Source organism: Carassius auratus, chromosome 50 (genome assembly GCF_003368295.1).
Source record: "Carassius auratus strain Wakin chromosome 50, ASM336829v1, whole genome shotgun sequence".
NCBI lineage: Eukaryota > Metazoa > Chordata > Actinopteri > Cypriniformes > Cyprinidae > Carassius > Carassius auratus.
The window spans coordinates 5,833,529-5,853,049 of record NC_039292.1 but is presented as its reverse complement, the minus strand read 5'-3'; the positions used below and the strand labels follow the sequence as shown (position 1 = coordinate 5,853,049).

Here is a 19,521-nt window from a genome sequence, read left to right as displayed (position 1 = left end):
GATTTTTGACTTCGTGTAGGCTGGTTCTGTAGGTGGTTAGAAAGCAGTCTTGAAAGCTGCGGGTTCCAGTGCACAGCCGAGCGAGTGGGCGGCTTCACTGCTGAGATCAGGGGCGGCAGAGATGGAGGGAGAAAAAAGAAAAGGCCAAACGACCTCCCTTGGCTCTTCTGCACCTTTCTGTGGCTTCTCTTCCATCTCTGGCTGAAGCGCAGTCATCGGCTTAGCCTCATGGACTGCCGCAGGGGTCCGGCTGCAGAAAAAAAGCACCCTGTGTTTCTTTGGAGCTGATACACGGCTTTGAGAAGCAGTGCAAGTTTGTCTGATGGCTTTCAGATCCTCAGTGTCATCTCTGTGATTTCTGTGCCCCGCTGAGTTGAGGTCTTTGCACTGGTGCAGCCTTTGGGACAAGGGGTGGGCTTTTGGATTTCAGACCCTGAAAGGATTTTTAAAACCTACTTTACCATTGTGTTTCCAAATGTGGTTATTTTTGTCACTGTTTATAGCTATGGTTCCTGTCTAGCGTGTTCCAGTGGCTTTAGCATGATGTGTGCAGACAAAAATAAAGTATGAAAAACTACAAATAGCTTTTGTAACAAATTTTTACAAATGTTACTGTATTACTAACCGTTTCTTAGCAAGATTTTTTTTGTATTTTAATTCAAATTCGATCTAATAATTTAGTTTAAATCTTTCGCCGTCATTGATTGATATATATATATATAATTTTTTTTTTTATTATCTATTTAGTAATTTAAGTCTGTCAAATTTGTTCTGATTACTGGCATTTAAAAATGTTTTACAATATTACATTTCTCAGTCTAGTGTTATTTCTATCTTGGGAGATTTACGAATAAATTATTTAAAATTACTTTTGTAAATGAAATAAAGCTAAAATATAAATATAAAGTGAAAACCCTAAGCAATATATATATATATTTGACTTGGCAAATAATTGAAATACTTTTTAAATTCAAGCACTAAAACTACTAAAGATATATCTGAATATATATGTAACTTTAAAATGACTTTGGACTGCATACATGTAAACATAATTCTGCTTTATGCTTCTTTTCTGGGCAAAGATTCTGGCACTTCAGATTCAAAGTGGACAGTCAAACAATGACTTAAAACATATTGTTTCAAAGGTTAGTGGAAGCTTCTGCTTCAGCATATTTTAAGATTTGCCTCATAAAAAAGTACTCTTTGCTTATATGTCAACAAGTGAATTTTATTCCTGGATATTCTTGTAAGGGTGGTCCCAGATGCATCTGAAGACATGCATGGATGCTGGGTTAGGGTTGCTTGGAGTTTGATGACTGGCTCCTTGATTATTTTTAGCATTTCTTTTCAGTGTGCGAAGAAGTTGGGTCACTGATGTGTAAAATAAATGATCTGGACTCAAAGCTTTGGCTGTGCATCTGTCACATTAACGACCGAATGGAAGGAAAGGAAGAAACAACAATAGAAAGAGAAATGAAGTTTTGTGGGGTTGTCAGATCTCACTACGCCGGTGTGATGCTACATGAAGTTAATTATTGGAATGGTTCAGTAACTCACCATGACTTTGTATTCATTCTTCACCTAAAGCTGAAGTGAAGGGAAGATTTAGAGCTGGCAGTCTTCCAGCGTTCTGCTCCGTCTCTCAGGTTCCCTACATCAAGCGGAGAGCATATGCAGATCTCCAATACTGGAATATTTATGAAACTCAGACCAATCCCTCCTGTTGCGATGCTGTTTCGAAAATGGGGCTAGATGTTTTAGGAGGACTGGGACGTGGTGCTGTACTATCTATCTATCGACATAAAGACAACTTGTTTTAAATCAATTCATACATACATACATGCATACACAACTACACACACACACCAAACAGTTAACTTGAATTGTTGACTATCATGTTTTAGTTTTAGTTAGTTATTATTTATTTATTCAATTTCTTTTCAGACTTTCCAGTTTTAAATTAATAGTTTAAGTCCTTAAGTTTACTATACCATAACTTTCCTTTGCGCTGTTTTTAATGTAATGTCTGACTTTTCGTCTGACTTGCACTTGCTGCAAGCTTTTTATGTAAACCTGGGATTTAAAACAAGCCATGCTTATCTTGTTCGCTGCAGCTCTGTGTTGTTATTCTCAAAAAAGCAGGTATCTTCTATTAGCTTTTGGTGGGAAAAACAAAAAAAAAACAAAAAACAAAAAGTAGGGCTTTGCTTTTCTGTGGGGACCCGTCTTAGATAACAGCTTTTGTTGTTGTTCACAAAATGGATGTGTATTTATCCGGTCATAATTTTCTTACCCTCATGTCTCGCTAAACCCAAATAACTTTATTGTTGTTGTATGCGAGAGAGCAGCTAGCACATTCTGTAAAATACCTCCTTTTGTGTTCTGCGGTAGAGTGCTGAGATGGCAATGTCATGTAAAGCTTTTGCTCAAATATGGAAAAAAGCCTTTGTTTTATGGTTGGGAAACTGTGGCGTTTCTTTTACAATAACCATTTTCTTATAATCATGGTGATATAAACCGTTTAAATTTATGATGTTTTATGGCAGCATGTTGTTTTAAAGGCAGACATGAAGTGTCAAAGAGACAGTTTGACCATAAAAGTAACTCTTAAATCTCTGCAATAAACAATATTGTGCTTAAATCAAGACATCCTCTTTATTATAGAAAACCATCATGCGTATTTAATGAACCCTCACAGGAATGCTTGTTTACAATATATTTTTTTAATGAATCTGTTATGATATTATGACTAAAGAGGGCCAAATCGGTGTACGGGAGCCATAGGAAGATGCATCTACTTTTGGTACTTGTTCTTCAGACACTCTGGATCTGTTCTTTGACTCATTACTGGTCATTTAGAAACTGCACTGCACAATCAATGGACCCATCAATTAGTCGATGTGTTAGTTAGTCACAGGGGTAAAAACCCAGCTCACAATTTCAGATCGGTTTAATCCATCACCATTCAACTCCCCCTCCAAATTTCGATTTCTTCACGTCTTCAACTGTAGATTTAAGCGCAATCTGCAGAATCTATTCAGCATTTAAAGAAACGCTGACATGTGCTCAAAGAACTGTGAAAAATCATGCTGTTGGCTGATAACTGGATGTGACTTGTCCTCATGTTGTTTCAAACCTGATTGATTTTCTTCTATGCAACACAAAAGGAGATGTTTTGAAAACTGTTTATGCTTTTGTATATAATGAACATGAATGGGTACCGAGGCTTTCAAACTCCAAAAATTACCAACAAACTCTATATGGATATATGGGCAAGATATTATAATGGGAAAGTAAAAAACAAATAATTTTTTTTTAGATAGAATGACTCAGGGAGGCTGTTTACTGTATATGTGCGTATTTATGGTTATTTTCAATTACCTTTCTTTATATGGCCAGCTTTTATTTAAATTGTAGATAAATTTTTGGTAATTTTATGCCATTTTCTTAATTTTTTTATTTTTTGTATAAATGTATTAATATATATATATATATATATATATATATATATATATATAGAAGTATAGTTTTATTTTTAGTAATTTTCCTTTATTTTAATATATTTATTTTAATGAACAAAATTAGTAATTTTTTAATTATTTGTAATATTTTTTGTTTTACAATAACAGCACTGTTTGACAGCCACATTATACAATATAGTTACTATAACATTCTTCAAAATGTCTCTTTTATTTCTCCACAAAAAGTACGTTTGGAACAACATAACGTCCCCTTGGAATTATACGGTTCTATCTGACATTTTTGTCAAAATTGAGTTATTCACATATTCTTATTCTGTGGCAATTGATTTACATTATGTGATGTTTTATTTTAAGTTGTGTACATTTTGGGATTTTTTATTGAAAAAACAAAAAGGTTCTATCTACAGAAGTCTATGGAACACAAAAAAACTTTAAAGCTCAATATCTCAAAACTACCCAGAACGTAGATAAAACCTTATAATTCCAAGGGGACGTAAATGATGACAGCATTTTGTGTTTGTAGAAAAATTACTGTTAACTGGTTTGACATTTTGTGTGTGTGTGATTTGCCCAATCATGTGACCTTTTTCATTTTCAAAAAAATGGTTGAAGATCAGTATTTGTGGAACTACTTTAGTCTGAGTGCCATGTCATAAGACTAATGCGATGAAAAGACAAGCTCTCAATCTTACACCGCTCAAACAGCCCCGTTCAACTATCTGAAATAAATATAATTCATAATTAGACTCAGGTGTGGTAACCAATTGGACTGTGCATCGAGGCTTTTCCATGCAGGATTTTTTTCCACATAAATGCACTCACATATGTCCACTCATACATATACACATCAAGTGTAGACGCTTGACATGTTCCAAACAGATATGGACATTATTACATTTCTATGTCTGATGTAAATATGTGCAAGCCGAGCTCAGAAAACCTGATGCTAGCAACAGATGGAGGGCGGCTTGTTATTTCCCAAGCACTGCTATTAGAGATGTGTGTCATGCAGCTGCTTACTGCAGTGTTAAGAAAAACAGCATCTGGGTGTTTGTATGTGCGAGCGAATGAGTGATCGAGAGAGAAGTGCTTGAGCCACTGAATGACTGAACTGACAGTATCCAGAGCATGACACAGTGGCAAATCCCAGAAGTTTTTAATCATTTGTCGTTAAGTGCCAGAGATAAATAAGCGATTAAGACTTCGGATTCCTTTAGGAGCGTCTCAGAATGGCCTACCCAGCTCGATCCGCTAGCCACCAGGTGCCAAGCGCCACTTCCTGTCAACGGACGAGGGGGGAGACCTCGGGGAATCACGTTTCCACAACAGCAAGCTACAAGTGTGGATTTGCATAGCTGACAAGCCAAATGCTCCAAGGAATGTGCTGCCGTCTCTTCAATTAAACACTTTCTCATTAGCTTAGGTGTAATTGCATTGTGGGTAATTTAAACTAGCCATAAATTGTGAAACGGAATGTGATTTGGGAGCACCAGACAATGAGTAATAGTGAGCTAGAGTCAGTGTCAGTACGCATCATCAATGAAATTATGCCCATTTTTATAATTAGAGCAATATTCTTATCAATAAATATGTTTAGTCAGAGTAAAACTATATACAAATTAAATTTAAAGCAAAAATTTTTCGCTTTTTTTTGTTGTTGTTGCCAAAAGACATAGACTGACCGAAACTCATAACTGTACAAATAATAAAACATTGGCTGCATTTTTGGTCTATATTAAAAGAACTATGCATCTCTCTTTATTTTTATGAATTCCTATATTTTTCTGTTTTCTCATTATACTGTATTTGTTTAAGTCTATAAGTGTGCCACTTCTTCTCTTTTTATTAGTTTCTCAGTGATGTTTGTTTGCTGTTATAATGAGAGCCTGGCTGGTACAGTATATCAACATATGTCTCCAGGCTGTCCTCTATGAGCTGAATACAGATGCTAAAGAGGCAGAAGCCTCCCGCTGTTCATCTAAAACCTTCTGTCACTGACACTGGAAAACACTTTCCTGCAGCCAAGAGAGTCCTTCAAACCGAAGGGCTTCCAAAACCACATTTTCACAGTACAACACTGATTAGAAAAAAAGAAGGTCTCTCCACCAAGTACAAAAGTACAAGTACAAGTCTTTGAACATCATCTTTGAATATCATCATGACTTTCAGCACATACGATGACAATAGAATGAAACTGAATAAAGCTATTAAAATATTTTTTACACTTCTGGTTGCACTTTATTTTACAGTACGTGTAATAACATGTACTTATAGTGTACTTACAGTGTATTTATCTAAGAAAGTTCTGGTAACACAAGGTAACTACATGGGGTAGGGTTAGGTTTAGGGGTAGGTTCAGGGTTAGTACCTAGTTATTACATAGTTATTGTAATTACTATAATAAGTACATAGTATGTACATGAGGAACAGGACTGTAAAATAAATCTTTTAAGAAGTGTTCATTAAAAGGGATTTTTGGGGAACCCAAAATGGTTGTAATTGGTATACCTGCATTGGCATGAAAAAAAAAAAACATTTTAATATTCCACTTAAATATGACACACAGAGCTCAAACTTTAATTCCGTCTGCTCGTCGGCAAGCCCTTGTTGTCTTCTGAGTGGCTGCGTTTAGCAGCGGATGCCCAAAGAGTTTGAGATGGGAAAACTTCTAGAAACATAGTTATGGCGTTGGCCAAACCTCTGAAAACATTTATTAATCAGAGTCTGTGTTGTAATGGCTGCTAATTCATAAAACGATGATGCCAGCTGGATCTTGTCACAGCTGCTCTGAAGAGGTCTAGTTATTTCTGTCAACCACTGGCAGCGGCATTGGGCTGCTTGGATAAAAATCATGAATGCTGTCTATTTTTGTTCTTTGGGATCTGTTGTTTTTTTCTTTACTTTTGGCTTTATCAAATGTTCTTTATAAGTTGGACTTATAATGTTGTGGTAGATTGTGGTAAATGTACTTGTGGTGTGTTTATTCATTTGATTATATTGAATTAATTTCTGTTTATTTATTTGTTTTTTGGAAAAAGTACAAAATCATTTTAAAATCAGCCTTTTATCAGTTATTTGTCGTAACACAATCATTAACAGCTTATTGGTCAGGATTTTTGTTTTATTTTAGTGCACTTCTAATGTTTATCATGTTTTTGTTTTGAACCAACCACAACAGTTATGCCTTCTCTGCAGGCCAGCGGGAATTTGCAGATGAATATCTCCTAAATCTATGTTCTGGATTTGTTTTGCAGACACATTGAGAACTGGTCTGGGTTGCAGACTTTGAGGGATGTCGACATGGAGTTGTACACTGGGATTCAGAGACTGTGAGTACCACATCACTGCAACATCTTGCTTAGGACAATAGCAAAAAAATAAATAAAATTATTAATAATAAAACAAATCGCCAAAGATAGCTTTTTGATCTGACATCTACAGGAACGTATTGCTTGCAATGACATACTAGCATGGGTGACTTTTACAGTGGCATCCAAATGCTTTTTCTAGCCAGCCCCACATAAAAAGTGTCTCCCCAAGGCAATGATCAAATAATGCTGCTGAAGTGGCCAGAAAATGGAATTACTTCCCCAACACCCTCCATCTGGTCTAACCTTGTTTTACCTCATTCAGTCTTCTGCCGTCATGCACGTATCTTTACTTGGCTCTTCATAAGTAGGGCTTCCTCTCTCAAACATCTTCTTCCACCCTATAATAGCTCTACTGGTTAATGGAGACCAGGAGCAATGATTAGAAAGTTGCTCATTAGCGGTTACCTCTCACCTTTACTATTAAGAGGACGTGGCAGAACCTGGTCACGCTCTGCCACTGGAGGGAATTTCTGAGCTGAGAAGATTCAGAGTTCCCCCCCAAGTCCCAAACCACAGTGAATGTGTGGTTTCTCTAGGCTTTCAGCATGTGAAATTCTGTCGGAGTCTGCAACATGATAATGATGTTATGATCTAGGGCATCTGTTTTTAGGAAATGACAAATAATTCATCATTTAAAATGCTAAAGGTACTGCTCCCGGAATGCAACAAATCATGCAACTTTTACATTTGTGTTCTTGGTATTGAGAAAAGAGGCATAACATTTTTGTTAAGTCATTTCAAACTCTGATCTCAATTTTTTTTTCATCAGTTGGTTATTTCAGAGATATTGTTCTTTTGTTTTTTCATTATTTTCAGACTGGATGTCTCAATTCTCAAATAACTAGAAAGGTTATTAAAACTGTACAGTTAAATTAATGCATTTAGCAGATGCGTTTATCCAAATTCAATGCATTCAGGCTATCAATCTTTGCCTATTATGTGTTCCTGGGGAATCGAACCCCCAACCTTGCGCTTGATAGCACAATGCTCTACCAATTGAGCTACAGAAACACAGTTAATGTTATAGTTATCATCCTTGGTGTGAACAGGCCTTTAGAGACATGCTTGTTGCATTTCCTAGCAATCATGGTAACAGTAATGAACCATATGTTGTTGATCAATCAATCTAAATGTTGCAGTCCAATATCAGCATTTTAAGAAGCCAAAGGGATTGCACTTACTAAAAAACTGGTAAATAATTTTCTTGGCAAACTCATGTCTTCAATTATCCTCCTCATAATCAGTCTCGTCTGCTCTGAGACCTCCTTTCAGGCCACCGTTCACGAATCAAAATTGGCAGTTGGTGATTATCCACGTTAAGTATCATATTCATCGGGCTTAAGTCTCCAACCTCATGCTAAAAGAAATACTTTGGTGTATTGGCTCACGCAAACATCCCTAATAACAAGAGCAGAGAGTGCTTCGTGCAAATAAACATCTCACAAATGCCAATAAAAAAAATGTATTCAGTATACATAATTGATTCCAGCTGCCAGCATAAATAACTCCAGGAGCAAGGATGCAGGCTCTTGATGATATTCTGCCCTTAATGACTTACTTTACGTTACTTCTGGAGTTGAGACAGACTGGAAGAGAGGATTTGATGATGCTTATTTTTTTTACTTCCAAATTTCCCCTTTTAACACTACTGCAAGACAGCTAGGCAATTAAAAGCCCGTTTAGCCCCTATATGCTGTCACATCCATTTAAAATGATGAACATGAACTGGTCTTTCACCCTTTTTTTTACCAGCTCACCTCCTCTTAGACCCAAGCACATAAAATATTTGTGGAAAAACTTCAAATCAGAACAACTTAATGTAGCATTTGACATTAACATAACCTACTTGTCCTTTGCCACAGGTGCTTTTTTTCTGCATGCATGAACCTGAAGCTGTTTAGAACCTTCTATAGAAATACAAATCTTCTCTAGAGATAGTGAGATACATTTGTTGTAAATGACATGTATATATACAATCATTATCTAAATAAGTGGCTTTAGAAGCCAATTTTTCAAATTTTGCAAAAAAAAAAAAAAAACAAATCTGGTAAAATTTGTTGGGATCCCACTTGGGACTAAAAACTACTAATACACGTTTATTTGTCCTTTCTATTGCAGGAACATCGTGAACTGCAACTTGCGTACGATTCAGTCGCGAGCCTTCGCCAAGAACCCCTACCTGCGCTACATGTGAGTCCTGTGTGCTAGATTGTTCTCGAACACCTCATTTGAAAGTCAGGTTGTTGGTTCCTTGAGAATCATCCCGTTAGATATGGATCGGGATGTTGGGTTCACTTGTTCATCTACACCAGGCAATAGATCTTCTTAACTAGGTCATGTTTAGCAAATGAGGACGATGCATTTTCTATCTTTGTATACTCTGCACAGTATCATGGCTGCTCTTATTCGAGAGATGCTTTGGACCTCCGTGCATAATTTATGATGATAAAGTTCCCTGCCAGGTGTTACTAAGCACCACCAGCAGCTATTTCTCAAAAGTGAGATTTGCGAGTAGCCCAGCAGACACATTCGTTGGATTTAAATCGCTAAAGAGCAGTTTTGCAGAGCTTTGTCTGTAGATGTTTGATGGCTTAAAATTGCTTGACCGAAATGACTCCTTTCGATAATTGGCCTAACAATCTATGTCATAAAGCAGCGCTGTGCACCTCTTGAAGTTCTCTGTGTTAGATCGCTCGCTCACTTCCTTGTTGTGACGGTTAGCAAAGACCCTCTGTTGTGTGCTCTGAATAAACAAAGATTATCTGAGGTAGAGTTGCCTGAGTTGTAAGAGAGAAGGTGGTGGAGAATGCGGGAGAAGAGAGAGAGAGAGAGATGGTTTACTTAATGAAGGCTGAATGGGACGAGTGTGACAGGACTGTTATTTCCCAATTTCCTGCCAGTGAGCTGTGGAAGGGACATGGGATCGCAGACTGTCACCTCCACACAGTCCACCCCAATTTGTGCTGTCCATCATCACCTGCAGATGCACTTCTTATTTTCTCTTGGTCATAAACTGATGCGAGTGCGATTTTGGTGTTGGTGAATGTCTATACAAAATGTTTGGGAACTCTGTGTCATGTATTTGTCACAACGTGTGTCCACTGTAAGCACTTTAGTATTGTGTACTGGAACCTTTTTTCATGCCAAGTTTCAGGTACAGTCTGGACACTAGCAGTCTGCTAGTCTGTCACTTGGGTATCTTCATAGTTTTTGTACACTTGTCCTGGAATTTAAACTGAACTTTTCTGTAACAAAATAGCTGGCTTATTTGTCTTTCTAAGGTTATTTTCATAGTTAGCATGCGTGTATATCCCAAATACTTATTTAAATAATATGTTCTAATAATTTTTTTTATTTTTATTATTATTATTTTCTTTTTTACTTGTTCGGAAATCAGTAAATATTTTTTTTTTTTTCGCCACACGTCTTGTATTTCACTATTTCTCATAATTTTGTCTCATAAGTATGTAAAGTATTATTTTGGTTAATCATACACAATCAACCTAGAAATTGAATTATCTAAGTAAATAGGATAAACTTTGAATTTATACTGACTTTTAGAAAAATTTGTAAAAAAAAAAAATTGTTTTGGAGATTCACCAAGCTTTGTAACGCTTGCAGTAAGAGTTTCGCTACCAAGGGGCCTATTACCACGTGTTTATTCTTTTTTTTTTTTTTTTATCCGACTGCCAAATGATTTTTTTTGAGCAACTTTGAATAAAATATATAGAAATCAATGCAGTGGCCTATTGCTTTGGTCGACCTGCTCTTTGAAGTGGGGCATTCACTTTCATGTGTCTACTAGCCATGTGTGGTGAATCCAAAGTTAGGCTTTTGGATTTCTACTGAGGCATCTTTGTTTTTTTTCCATTGGATGGTGGCGCAAAGACGGAATACATTCAGCAATGGTTTTCATATGTAACTTGTAAAGGTTATTCCCTAAATTAAATGTCACTTTTCCTTTATATGGTTAGCTTGCAGGCTGTAATATTTCTGTTTTTCTTGTCAATTTTACACTTAAATAGCAGAACATTCTTAGTTGACAATTATGTGCAAAAAGATGAAAATGCGTCAAATCGTAACAGAACAAACTTTTCTTTGTGTTTTGTTTCACTTTCCTTTTTTCTTTTTAGCTTTGTTTTGGTTTAAATTTTAGTTTCATTTTAGTTTCGCTTTGCATTTAATGTTACAACACTGACTTAAGGCTAATTTTGGTGGTTGTCTTTTTCTTTTCTCCCTCATGTCAAATTCTCATGAATTTTCTCTCTGTCAGCCTCTCTTTTGCCCTCTCTCAGCCTTTCTAACTTTGTCCTTCTCTAAAACCCATCACTCATAGACGCCACCCTTCTTTTTCTCTTGTTCTCATTCTTTTTTTTTTTTTTTCTTGGCCTTGGCATGCAAACTCAGTTTTTTTTATCCTCCTCCATCATTCTCTCTCACTCCACCCATCTCTCTCTTTGTTCCTGAGATGACATTATTTATTATTCATGCCACTATTGATGTGGCTGCTGTTTTATTCCCCTCGCAACGGGAGGAGCGCGCTAAAACAGCTTACATCTTTTCCTTCTCTGTGAAAGAACTCCAAAATGAGCCTTTGACTTTGTGGTTAGTCAGTCAGCCATGTCTCCCTCTCTGAAATGCGATAGGATGCTCATCAGTAAAGGAGAGACGTTCCATTGTCTCCGCGGGCTCCGAAGGCCCCTGAGCCCCAGTGAGAGCTTTATTTGGCTTGATGAAAGTTGAGTGCTTTGAGAGAACACATTAAATGTGTTGACGCCGTCCTCTTCACTCATTGAAATATGAATCGGAAATTAATGATGATGCCTGTTGGTGATTTCGATGAGCTTTATGAAATGTTGGCATCAGCTCGGAATGACTAATCACATTTCCGGCAGGCAATATTTGCATTTTTGCATTATTCATTTGTGTCAGGTGAAATGTAAAGCTTAAGGAATTTGGTCGAATAATGCTAATCCTGGTGTGATTGCTATACAAATCAAGTCAATTTTAGGGTTGGATATTGCCAACTACATCATGATAGGCTTAAAATATGATGCTTCGGTATATCGCCATGCATCACGGATTGTTTCAGGTTGTTTTCATTTGTTTTGTTTTCTGCACTGATAGTTGCATAACATATTTGACATTTTTAGGGTTTATATGTCTAGCTTAAATATGCAGGATTTCATCACAGAGCAAAAGCAGGATTCAAGTCGAGCCATGTTGCGGCCTACCAGTTTTCACGTTCATTGCACTTTACTTCCCATTACCAGCCCATGAATCCAGGCAATGAGACCGTCACTCATCATGACCCATGATGCATTGCAATGCCACTTTACAAACTTCTGAAAGACAGCTCCCATAAAACTTAGAGCAGCAGACTGATACGGAAGAAATCTATTGTCTATAGAGGTCGTAAAGTTATATTCTTAAATATGTGGGGTACCGACTGTCCCCAAATTTGGTATTTTCTCCAGCCTGTTCATCTGTCATTCTCTTTCTTATACTGTCACTGGCTGTCATCCTTCACTGTTTTATGCACTTTCTTTCACACTCTCTCTTCAGGAGCACAGGCCGCTGTAGTCAAAGGAGAACCAGGCTTTGCAGGATGTTTTGGTAGTTCTTCCTGAAATACATGCAAAGATTGCAAGGGGATTCCAAATTTGCAAGCTCCCTTATGATTTGACTGGCTTTAAAAATTTATTCTAAGAATCAGCTATTTTATATTTGATTTGTATTTGTATTTCTACAAAAAAAAAAAAAAAATATTGGAATCAGAGAAATCACAACCTAGATTCCTTTCCTTTTGATGGAACCACAAAAGTTAAGATACATTGAAACCAGAACTTTTACTGGCTTTAAAAATAAATTCTAAGATTCAGCTATTTTATACTATATTATATATTTTTAAATGTTATATATGGTATGATTTTTTCCCCCTACAAAACATCTGAGAATCAGAAAAATCTAAACCAGAATTGTTAAATTCCTTTAGATTCCTTTCCTTTTAATGGAACCACAAACATTAAGATCAACTGGAACAAGAACTGTTAATCAGAACCAGAATCAATAAATTCCTTGCGATTCCCACCCCTACTGGTCCACCAGTGACCCTGACTCTCACATTACAGTCTGGTGTGTGTGTGTGTGTGTTGTGGAATCAGTGAGCTGTTGGTGGTGAAAGGCCTGCTGTGAGGTTGTAGAATGCTGTGACGATGTCATTTTCGTTAGAATATTTTACACTTACATTTAGTCATTTTGATGATGCTTTGATCCAAAGCAACTTACAGTTGGGGAAAAAAAAGCGATTCTTCTTAAAGAGGCAAACAGACACAGGAAGTGTTTGTAAGAAGTGAATCAGAGATTTTATTTTAATATAAAATCGAAGCCGCTCCATCCCTTCCATTCTGATTCTGTCATTAATGATTTAAATGCAGTTCAGACCCTATTTTAAAGAACTAGACTATGCGTTTTCTACCTTATCACTGTTTCTGACGTGATGCCAGAATAATTACAAGCTTAAAAGCTATATTGTTTTCAGAGCTCTCGAAAGTCTTTCCTGAACAGGATATTTATTTATTTTCTTTGCTCTGAAAAGCTGAATAGTTGTACATTTATTCAAGGTCCATATGCGTTTGAAACCAGGGAGGTTTATAATACCTGGAGAGAAGCGCTCTATTGACTATCTTATTCCTCAAGAGCAGTTTCTCTGGAAGTACACAGTTTCAAATCTGCCATTAATGCTCATGGTCAATCAGTGAGCTGTAAATGCCATGTGACCGACAAGAAATTAACATAATGCTATTTATATATAGTTATACATATATTATTGTTCCAAACATAATCTGTCACTTGTAAAACATCTACATTAAGTAATTACAGCATTACCGATATACATAATAGTAATTTTTCAAATGACTTATTTTGGTCCTTTTGAATTTAGATACATTAATATATAGAGTGTACATTTTTTTTCTTTCTACATTTGATGCTAGTTTCTTGAGCACCAAATCAGCATATTAGAATGATTTCTGAAAGATCTTGCAACAGTCAGCTTTATCACAGGTATGAATTACATTTTAAAATATATGTAAACAGAAAACATTCTGAATTGAAATGATATTTCATAGTATTACAGTATTTAATGTTTTTAATCAAGTAGGTGCAGCCTTGGTGACCGTGAGAGACTTTCAAAGGCATTAAACTTTTGAACGGTATTTGAAGTGTATTATTTCTCATTGAATGTCATTGAGTCAGTTGCATTCTTCCGTTATTTTTTATATTAACAGGGAGTTTGTCACTCAGTGACAGACTGAACCAGTCTTTTTGAATTGTCTCATTGTAGTGCAGGAAAAACTGAGTAGGAGTGTTTATTTCAGTATCAGTGTTTAAAGACACACAAAAAGGTCCATCACACCAACCTGCACTCACCCCGTGAAACTCACACCCTCCTGCCACTGGCGCTCAGCATCAGCATCATCTCTCCATGGAGAGATGTCCTTGTACAGCAGGATAAAAGCTCTCTCCGGCATACACGAGAACAGGTCTGGGCCATGAGAGGCTCAACTAATTGGCTTCTTTGTCAGAGATGTGTCAAAAGAGGAGGTTTCTTCTTTTGATAGCCAAGGCTTCTGACAGGGTCCCTGTAAAAACCCTTGAGAAAGAGATCATGTTTGGGTGACAGGCAAGGTCGGGTGGCAGCAGCTGACTCACAGATTTCAGCATTGATCTTAAGCAAAAAGCTGGAATAAGAAATCTTAATGCTTTCTAGAATTCAAAAATAAGGACTTGCTAAATAAATATCTATTTAGCACTTTCATGCTTTAGATTCCACTCTGAAGTAAAGTATTAGAACACTTTGGTTGAAACATTTATTAGAATTTATTATTGCCTAACCTAACCAAATACGCACACCTTAAATGCACAGTGTCATTAGAAGTTTCTTTGTCTATTTAATGCGAAACAGCTGTTCGACTTAATAAAATGTACAACCAGTTTATTTTAATACAATTTTATATGTTTTTAGTTTTATCATTCTTTTTATAATTTTATTTTATTTTATTTTATTATAATATGTTATATATATTTATTTTTATATTATACCTTAAAATTGTTTACTATTTTTTAAGTCAATTAGTCAATACTTTTTATTTTTGTTTTATTTATTTATTTTATAACTATACATTTATTTTGTAACCTTTCACTTTTTATGTTTTAATTTAAATAAAAAATAAATTTTTGTTTGCTTCATTATTTATTTATTCGTTTATTTATTTATTTTTATTAATTATTTTATATTGTTAATTTATATTCTAAAAAAAAGTTATATTTTAGTGACTTTTTTCTATATACCTTTTGGGTGTATATACGTATTTATTAAATTATTAAATTATAATATTTCTTTTATTATTTTATCTCATTCAAAATTATAATCTCTGCTAAATATCTGCTCTAAACTTGTACTAAAGTGTAAATTTTGACTACAACATGTTTCAATCCCTCTCTCCTTTTTTCACTCCAATTTCCTGTCATTCGAATATGGCAATCATATATCAGCATATTACAATTCATATTCCAGTATTGCAGATTTTTATTTCATTTTAAGTATTGCAACATTTTACTGTCTCTATTTCTAAAAAGTGGTCAATTAAAGTGGGAAAAATATTAACTTCCCTTCCAATCAATAAACCCACAAGCCCCCCCTTACTTTCCATTTCAGTTGTCACTTTTGACTTACTTAATGGCATGAAACAATACCACTAAACTCTCTAACTTATTAGCATTCATATCATACTTGACCAAGCTTTTTTCACCTTTATAAAACATGAAACGGTGTCCATTTGTCTGATGTCTTTTTTTTGTGTGACTAAAATAGATTGGGTTCTAAATGATGGAGCGGTGTTATACCGATTAAAAGTGTCAATCAAACAGTGAGAGTGGTATTTGTGAGGCTGGGGTCTGGCCTCCTGTGCTCGGCTGTCAGTCATTTCCATGACGGCGTCTGCCTGCTTTGTGCTGTACTTCAAAACCACAGCATTGACTTGCTTACACTGTATGGTGGTTTGTCATCCCAGGAACCTTGTTGCTTTTGTCTGAGGTTTTGTCTGCTCAAAAGTCTAGAAGTGCTGGGATTTTTTACAGAAAGAGAGAGAGATCTTGTTTTACTGGAAAACAGGCATGATGTTAACTCTGGCCCTTATGCAGGAGAGACAGGCTTGCAATGTATACTAATATGATTCCCTCTCTTTTTCCAAGACAATTTCTATCCCCTTGGGATGTGTAGATACAATTAAAATACACCATCATTTGAAACTATTGGCTTTATTCTTGTGATTGCAAAATGGAACTTCCAGCAGTCATTACTCCATTACTTCAGTGTCATGTGATCATTAAGAAAAATCTTCTAATATGCTGATTTGATTTGCTGTTCAAAAAAACATTTCTTGTTATTGTGCTAGCCAAAGCAGCCATGTGCTGCTTAATATTTGGTGGAAACCATGATACTTTTTTTTTAGGGGTCTTTGATGAATGAAAAGTTCAAAAGAATAGCATTGTAGCATATGTATTTATTTATTTATTAATAACACATTTTTGTAGCTATTTTATTTATTTGTTTATTTAATATATTAAAAATGTATGTTTTATATTATGTGTAACAGATTATACATTAAAGTAATTTACCATGTTTATTTAATTATGCAAATTATGTTTTTTATATAATAATTTATGTCGTTGATTTATTATATAATACATAACTTGATGATAATTCACATAATTTTTCATAAATTAATAATGCAAACTACTATTACTTTTTTATAAAACTATGTAAATTATATATATAATCTCACTGATCCCTGGCTATATATATATATATATATATATATATATATATATATATATATATATATATATATATATATATATATATATATATATATATATATATATATATATATATAAACTCTTTATATTGTTAATTAACTATATAATTATTATAATTTTTTTTATAATTCACTTTATAATAATTTTAATTTAATTAAAATTATTATTTATAAATATCATTATTAAGATACATTATATAGATGATCATTTTCAAGATTATTAATGTATTAATCTGCTAAACCAACTGTAAATGAGCCATCCATTACCCGATCATCTCAAACATGTTATTCAAACATCGATCTGTTTGAGCACCTTGACGCATCAACACTGACTCAATCAGTGGTGCGAGTTTGGGGCGGGACTCTCTGTTTGTTAACCAATGACAACATCTGGAGGAAACCAGTATGAAAACAGTCATAATCATTCTAATTTGACCATTTTTGTGAGTGCTTGTATGCAAGTAGATTTAGGCATTATGCATATCTCAGTCGTCTCACTGGGCTAAAAGCTCATATTCTGAACCACCCTCCTTGTACCGTAGCGGCTGGCCTCTTACGCTAGTTTTCCAGTAGAGCGGTGCTCCCTATATCAGCTGGGCTAATGGGCTGTGATGCTCAGATGCGCTGGGCACAGCCTGTGCTCTCCTCTGGGAGGTCATGCCAGCCCTGCTGACACGGTACGGATCAATACCTCTGTTGCGGGACCCCATGCTGGCCGCTGAGCTGTTACCTCCTGCAAACCAATCCTGGGGAATGAATGTCAGCGCCGTCTTTATTTTTACAGCTCCGGTTTTCTAGCATCCACATATAAGCTGTCGGTAAGCACAAGGTATAAAAAGCAACATTAAGAGAGATGCGGAGGGAGATGGTTCAGCATTTTACAGTGGTTTGGAATAAATGATGCAAAGAAAAGATGACTGAGGAAGAGAGAATGAAATCAGGAGGGGGTCCCGCGTACCGTGATGAAAAGGATCGCAAAAAGGAGTGACAGAAAGAGAGATGCAAATGCACACAAACACCGCCACATGACAGTGGAACTGACAGCTCTGCGTACGCAAATATCACTGTTTGTGGGAGTTTGTTTGTTCCTCTCTGTCTGCCATGTTTAGTGTGCACAATTCACATTTGTTTGGTTCCAGGGCGGAAAGTCAAACACTTCTCTCCTCAATTTGCATCTTCATTGTAAACCGCGTGTATTCATTTGCTAAATAGACTACGACAGCCTGCAAAGTTAATGAAAAAATATCAGTGCAAAACCAACATGCCAGCACATCTGCCTGACAAAAGCATGATAGAGGATTTTGGATATTTCATAAGGGGTGTTCAGCATTAGTGCTGCTTTTGAACTAAAATGCCAGTATTTTCCCAACGGAAGCACATAGTACAGCTCTGTAAAGAAGGGGGTTTCAAGCTTTTTGATGCCAAAGATTGCCAAGTGTCAGGCTGTTTTCTTTTGCAAGGAATCCTCTTCCTAAAATTCCTAAAATATAATGGCATAAATTCTGATTCATAATGTTTATATATATATATATATATATATATATATATATGGTAAAATTTAAAGTGAGTACCATTCATATTTTTACTTTTTTATCATTTAAAGAAGAAACCAGTCCGATGTATAATTGACATTTGAGGCTTAATACGTACACTAAAGGTTTTTCAGTTAAAGTTTATTTTTGGCTTGTTTATTTTCATATAAAAATATTGCATACAGTTGCATCAAACAATGGTATGAACATCATTCAATTGTCATAATCTTAATTAATAATCCCAATTACAGTTTCAAGGGAAAAATAGACAATTATGATTTTTGTCATTATCGTGCAGCCCTTATGCATGGAGCTCTCTTCTAACCAGCTGGTTATCTGGTTGGGAAACATCAAAAATATGCAAAGTAGAGGTTGTGAGGTCTGGAATTGAGAACCACTGACCTTGTGGATAGCATGGTTGCAGGAAAGGGTTCTGAACACAGGAACATTGTAAATTGCCTACTTTAAAACGTTGAACTGTGGTTCTCAATGCCAGTTTGAATATGGCTTATGCCAGTCCTGTTTGTCCCTTTTCTCCCCCTTACTTCCCATCATCTCTCTACTGTACCTAGAGAGCAAGTGTCAAAAGGCCAAAAATAAGGTAAAAGCTGAAATAATGTTGTTCTTGGAGCTCTACAGAGTAGAGTCAAGTAGGCCAGTCAGGTTCAGTATCCGAATCCCTGCTGGTTTACTGCTCTCAGGAAAATGATGTTTGGCTCCTGCCGTGGTATGAATATAATAGCTCATTATGCTTCCGCATTCCCAGAAGGCCACTGCAGCCCAACTCGCTGCCAAACCTTGGAAAGCCCAGGCTCCTCTGCGCCCAGTATTTTGATGATGGACCAAGTTTGCCAGGTGCACCTCTAATGCGTCGTGCACTTGCCTGTGCTATAATTAAATCTGTACTGCTAATGATCTAATTAAAACCCACAGGAAGTTGAAGAGAGGACTACAGCACTTTCATTAAGCAATGGCACGAAAGACTGGACAACTTTGGCATCCGAGTCCACCGTCCTCACTTGTCTCTCATGAGTTGGACAAACCCTGTTACAGAACGTTCCCTCAGTCTGGGTACGTCAACGGGCTCAAAAGAACCCGGTGGAGAAAAGTCAGTTGTTCGTTCTCTCAGTTTTTATGGCTTTCTCCCGCTCCGCTTTGCTCTTCTAATCCATTTTCACACAGACAAAAAGCATGCAGAATCTGCCGTGGTTAAGGAGGCTTATCTTACAAAACATGTTTGGGTTGAAAAAAAGAA

General features: G+C 36.0%; 1 pseudogene; it reads left to right on the top strand.

Annotated features, from left to right (window-relative positions):
• The window catches only part of LOC113066388 (NT-3 growth factor receptor-like), an 85,006-nt pseudogene that overhangs the window by 24,453 nt on the left and 41,032 nt on the right, over positions 1-19,521 (top strand).